The sequence below is a fragment of the Aplysia californica genome, unplaced genomic scaffold (genome assembly GCF_000002075.1).
Source record: "Aplysia californica isolate F4 #8 unplaced genomic scaffold, AplCal3.0 scaffold00196, whole genome shotgun sequence".
Classification (NCBI taxonomy): domain Eukaryota; kingdom Metazoa; phylum Mollusca; class Gastropoda; order Aplysiida; family Aplysiidae; genus Aplysia; species Aplysia californica.
In genome coordinates, this window is record NW_004797466.1 from 95,883 (window position 1) to 102,343 (window position 6,461).

General features: G+C 37.7%; 1 protein-coding gene across 1 annotated transcript in view; it reads left to right on the forward strand.

The window, feature by feature from the left end:
• Window positions 1-6,461, forward strand: part of LOC101847112 (cholinesterase) — a 98,344-nt gene that overhangs the window by 51,262 nt on the left and 40,621 nt on the right. The gene's annotated exons all lie outside the window — the stretch shown is intronic.

The window sequence follows — 6,461 nt, forward strand, 5'->3', positions numbered from 1 at the left end:
ACACACACACACACACACACACACACACACACACACACACACACACACACATATCCGAAAATACACATAACATGATGCACACTTACTGTAGGCCTATCTATTCACACAGCACGCACTCAACACACGCCCCATAGACTGACAAAGGCTCTTTGTTCACATTTTTTCCTTTAAAAGTCACGCTATTCATCTTCCCATCTCTCTTCAACTCTAACACCCCGTTTCCTTTTGTCGGCGTTTCTGTTGTGTAACATGATACCCTTGGTTTGCCATAGTCTCCGTTTTCTTTAACACTTGCAGCTTCCCCTTGAGTTATGGCAAGGCGTCAGTGTCAAAAATCACAAAAGAGAACACAGTTCTGCAACTCTATCACTTTTATGGCTGTCTAGAATTTTCGCTTACAATATGCATTGAAGTCGGGTTTCAGGCATAAGGATTTAACACCGTCTCATAAATTTCAGATCTTTTTTTTCTTCAAACAATAAGTGTTTTCTTGGAGCCTGTGGTTTTGTATTTTTGTTTTTAGATTTTAAACCGTTTTCATATATTATAGAGGTTGAAGTTCATTTCTGAAGCTTTGTTATCAGTTGCATCGCATCACAAATCATAATGATATACTGCTGTGGTGTAAGCCTAGCCTGTGCCGTTACCTTTTACACTGCCTTTGCCTGTTCCAAGCTTTCTCTTTGCTTTCTGTTAATTCTTTAAGAACATACAGACACCTAATATTTATATGCCCGACTAGCAAATCAGAGGTCCCGTTGTGGCACATTTGTAAGCATCATACACTTATCAAAAATACAAAGTGAGTTATTTCAAAGTTTGCATGCTGTTAACTTTCTAAGTTTCAGATAAAGAAAACAAATCTCCGAGAAAAAAAAGTTATATACATGTATAATTATCTTTTTTTTAAGTAGCCAAAATGTGCGTCTTCAATGATTGTCGAGCTACTAGTAAATGCGCCTCCAATGAGTTAAAATCTAAAATGTTTGTAGTTCTGCTTTAATAAGTTAACTGTAGAATATTATTGCACTACGGTTGGGTTGCTTTTGCTGCGGTTATTTTATTCTATTTTATTTATTTTCCCGAAGTTGTTGGCTCCCATTCTGATTTGTAGAGGAGGCAAAAAATACCGAAAAGCCTGCATAGCGTTAGCGTAAAAACACTCTATGACCTTACACAATATTATGTGCCTGTTCTTTCTCACTCGTTCGTTATATTGAGATGTTGCAATGCGATGACCAACGACTAGCTACACTATGATACTTAACGGTATCGTTTACGTGCGCCCCTGATGACTCGTGACTTGAATGAGTTGTTTCACATGGACAAGATCAGTAAAACTTGTCTTGGACTACTTGGGGTCCTCAGTTCCGAAAAGCAGACAGGACAAACAATAGGCCTAGAATGAATGTTTTCTAACGCTAACTATAAACCAGTCCACTTTTTGTTGATTGTACTTGTATTAATTTGATATCTTTAGATTGATGAGGAACTGATTGATTCTTTCACTCTCTTCTTGTCACTTTATTTAGTGAACTGAGTTTTTTAGCAATCGACTTCATTCATCCTTCATTTGGAATTACGCACTGAAGTAATAAAACTTTCACCACTACTCCATTCCAACTTCTAACACAGTGACCTAATTACGTCATGTTGACCTTGCTCAAGTTCAGGGTTACAGAGGTGGGGCTAGAGATATAAATAGCAAAACAATGGACCAATCGCACATCACTGTGAGCACTCCAGTGGATTGCTCCAAAGCTATCATAATGCTGGGATTGAATTGTGTAGGCTATCTTGAACTGGTCAGAGATCGTGATATTTTCAGACTGCCCCTAAGGGTTTTGTTCGGCTGGTGCACATTGAGATTGTGCCGCCTTAATAATATTTACTAGCTGAGTACCCGGCTTTGCTCGGGGTAGACGCCTTGGTGTCACTGCTCCTACTGGTCTACACCGCGGAGGCATTTTACATCTACATTGCTGTCTAGCCTTTAACTGTCTCACCTGGCTTCTAGATCTATATTGGTTTAGATTAGGTCTGCCTTGATTAACTCCTCTCTTGATCTACATTGCTTTTGTGTATTGCTGTTTAGCCCTTCACAATAACAAAATACGGGTTTCGGCTTACACCATCACAAAAAGCACTAAGAAAATAATAATCCTCGAAAGGGCTGCTATACTGTAAAAGGAACTTGCCGACGTCTTCAAAATCACAGAGGCAGTGTCTATAACTTGTTCACTTTCCTCTGACAGTGTTAACAAATTCTAGCTCAGTGACAAATTTACCTATGCCCACGAAACTTTGCATGGCACTTCTACAGGCTAGCGACCAAACTAAAACATTTTTTAACAAATCTTGACCCAGTAACAAAAAAAAAGCTTTTCTCTATGGGCCCTATATTAAAAACAATTCTTTGAATGCATACACTGGATCACATCTCAACTTACAACAGGTGAGTCTCGAAAATTACTCACCCCGTCTCTTGAATCGTGTTTCTTAGGCGAACGTTAAAGAGCGGTAATGAACTTCCGTTGTGAAGGAGACCTTCGCAGATTTGTTTCGTTTCTCAGTAGAATAACCACAGTGGCCAAAGAAAGACGGGAACTTTTTGTCAAATATATTTTTCTAAATTCAGGAAATGAATAAATTTAAAAATTGGGCTCCGTCATGGGGACCTATTTATCTTTTTGCAGGTACTTGCCAACTTTCTACTTTGAAGCTGTCGTAGTTTTATGGGGAAAGTGACACATGTGTTTCCCAGTTGCCAAATATAATAGGTGAACTATGAAGCCCGGTCAAACGTCATCACTATTTGGGTCGGCTCATATAGCATTTTCCGAGACAGATAACCACCACTGAACATGCTACTTTTTACTTGGATGAAGCACGAGAACTTGATATGATATAGTAGATGCTGTAGAGTTGTTGCAGATGTTGTAATGAACGATTAGGCTCTGGCGAGGAACTTGTACGGAAAACTGATTGAATGATGAATGGTAAAGGTTATTTTTATTGTGTCTTTGTGGGTGTTGTGCGCATTAAAATTTTTGGGAGGCAGTGCATGACCGTGCTCTATGGATGAAACACCCCTGGTCTTCTGCATGCGACAGAAAAACACCTAGAGCTAATCGCTACACCACAGACGTAAGTCAAACTACATGCGCTGACATGAAACACTCATTAGAAAAGGAATCAGCAAGAATGTTTTGATTCCCCTTAAAGTGACCGGGAAAATTGCCTAGAAACTGTGTAATACCACCTTGGTCTTTGGAAATAACTTACATATCATTTTAGTAAAGAGATGCTCAAGAGTGAAGGAACAAAACTATGGCATCTCAAAAAAGCTATGTTAACCAAATCGAGTGGAAGCAAATCAAACTAACAGCAATACAATTTGGGAATCTATTGGGAATAGTTGTCTCAATTCATTCAGATCCTGCAAAATGGAGAGGAGACCTACGTGTATATGCCTCTCCTCTTACATGTAGGTAAATAGGGAATACTTACACTGCTGTATCTCTCAACAAGATTGGGGATCTTTTTTTCAGTTACTACATGTTAATTGACCCCCCCCCCCCAAGGTACCTCCCTCAGCAAAAAAAGATAATCTCTCTTCTATCTATCTATCTATCTATCTATCTATCTATCTATCTATCTATCTATCTATCTATCTATCTATCTATCTATCTATCTATCTATCTATCTATCTATCTATCTATCTATCCATCTATCTATCCACAGAGTCATACATTATTTTACCTGTCTGCTTGTCTTCCCACCCATTTGAAAGACTAGGTTCATTTGTCTCATATCTCATTTACATCTCAAGAGAAAAAGATGTCAAAACTGAAATAAAAAGGAATAAATAAAGATCTCCTTTCTTCGATATGTTTCCGGCATGTCAGAACAACCAAGTTATATTCACATCAATAATAAAAATCAAACAGCGGAACTCAGAAAACTAGCAACAATCAAAAGAACTCTTCTCTTGTTCGCCAGTGCCATCTTGTGATTGCGGAAGCTTGTAGTGACCTCACTTCCGCTCGTCCATCACAGCTTCCGGTTTCACTGTAAGGACATTTCCGGCACTCAGCGGAAGTGAAATCAATAGAACAACAACAATGCAAACATGGCGTCTCTCTCTCTCTCTCTCTCTCTCTCTCTCTCTCTCTCTCTCTCTCTCTCTCCGGGAGACTTCCTTGGGAAAAGCTTTGATTGTAGACGCATCTGAACCCAGTGTGAAGAGATCAAGAGCATGATATTGATGTTTCTCTCTTCTTTTGTTTCTAGCTCTATAGAATGACTTGTTGTGGTCAATGAAGAGAGCAAAGGTGTAAGAGGTGTAAGGAGAGAAGGCAATATTCTTTGTTTGAGTGTTTGTTGTTTTATCTCATTGAGACTGCGTGCTCTGTTTCCGATTTGCACCATAGAAGGCCATCTTGTGAGGTGTTCTGTAAAGATTGGGTAAGAGCCCGCAAATGAAAGCAGAAGCAAAAGTTCTATTTTTTTATTTTCTATTTATTCTTCTCGTTAATTTCTTTCAAAAACAAATTGTAATTCGTCCCCCTCAAAAAACAAAAAACAAAACAAAAACAAAAACAAAAAAACAACAACAACCCCAAACAAAAAACAACAGTAACAAAACACATTTGTACTGATGATTAATTTTCTGTATTTTTTACTTGCTGAACTTCAAAAGACCATTAAAAAAACCAAGTCAAAATTGTCAAAAACCAGGCTGCCCTACTTACAAAGAAAGAAAGAAGTAAAAGCCATGAGACCTAAATCCTGCAAGATCTGTCTTGGTTATCCATTGACATAATATGCATTATTTACATGATCCGTGTCCTCTGTCTTAAAATCTATCAAGGGGCTTACGCCATATTACATCTCAAGTGGTATTCATACCTTTGAGGCAACTAATATCAGCTTCAAACACATTTATTTTCCTTGAACCGACTTGCCGTCATAAGAAAACGGCCAGAGCTCTTTCTTTTATTTCAGGCTGAAAGTCTAAAACTAGTTATCTCAGAACCTCAGGGAGGCCACTTACTTGAATCATATACTCCAGAAAAAGCTGACAAATAATTTTATTTTACGCAGTCCTGTCTACAGTTCATCTATATTTTAAAGCAAAACTGCTGCTTGAGAGTGAAAGGGAGAGAGAGAGAGGGAGAGAGAGAGAGAGAGAGAGAGAGAGAGAGAGAGAGAGAGAGAGGGGGGGAGAGAATAAAATAAAGTCTGCTAGGTCTCTGCAAAACGTTAGAATACTTCATGTACAATGTATTAAACATGCTTCTGTTTAGTAGACAGAGGTTTTATAATGTAAAAGTATTTTGCCCTTAGAGTTGTGTACCGTACTTTCATCTGGTCTATTTACCAACTATTTACATAGTAATTTATTCTTTCTCAAATTACCCGTTGCTGCTTATATCCCTGTATCCCTGAATACATGTTTTTTAAATTTTTAATTGATTAATATGATAATTGCATAATTTTATGTGTATGTTGCATGGGTTTTAACTACTTTGTAAGCAAACAATTTATCTTATAAATCGCATTAAGCAGCATTATAGGCCCTATAATAATATATGCCATCTAACAGTACTCGTATTAACCAATAAAACTTTTAAAAAGTATAGTTCAGTTTCTGCAAAATCAAAATAAGGAAAGTGGAAAAAAATAAAGAAATTAAAAAATAGTGATTATGCACGTGCCTGCATCTTTTCATTTCCTGAAGGAGATTTTGACGCGAAATTATTATAAACATTCCCAGCTATATTAATAATTAAATTATTGTTAATGAGGTCCTTTTTGTCAGAATGAGCATAGATGTGTGTTGCTCTTAGAGTATGTATCTGTATATAACTCCAAAGGTCTAGTATTTAAATTCCTGCATGTGGTTGAATGATGCATTTGAGGTAAATGTACATTTTGTCAGCTTTACTTCTCCTCCCATATTGAATTTTAATGAGAGTAATATATATTTTTTTATGTATACCTGCATGTGTTTTTACGGTCCTGTACAGCCAAGGAAAATTTCCCTCTGGGATAATAAAGTATTATCTTATCTTATATTATCTTATCTTTTACTTTCAATTGGTAAATGGTGTTGTCAATGTTGTGACACCGTTAAAGTGGAGTGCCGATAGCTCAGTTGCTATCATGTTGGGTAATGGTGTGGGTGTCCTTTGATCGCATCCCTAAAAGGGGCTTGAGCGGGGCGGGGTTCTTCAAGTTTGAGCTGTTTTGGGGAGCTTTCAATTAATTGACTTGGCCTTTCGGCTTTTCAATTTAACTTGGTTTGATCTTGTCAGAGGCAGATGTTAAATGTCTCTTTGATAACCCTTATGTCTTGACACTGCACGCTCGAGTTTGAGTGTGTTTGTGTGTGTGTGTGTGTGTGTGTGTGTGTGTGTGTGTGTGTGTGTGTTTGTGTGTGTGTTTTGTATGTGTAT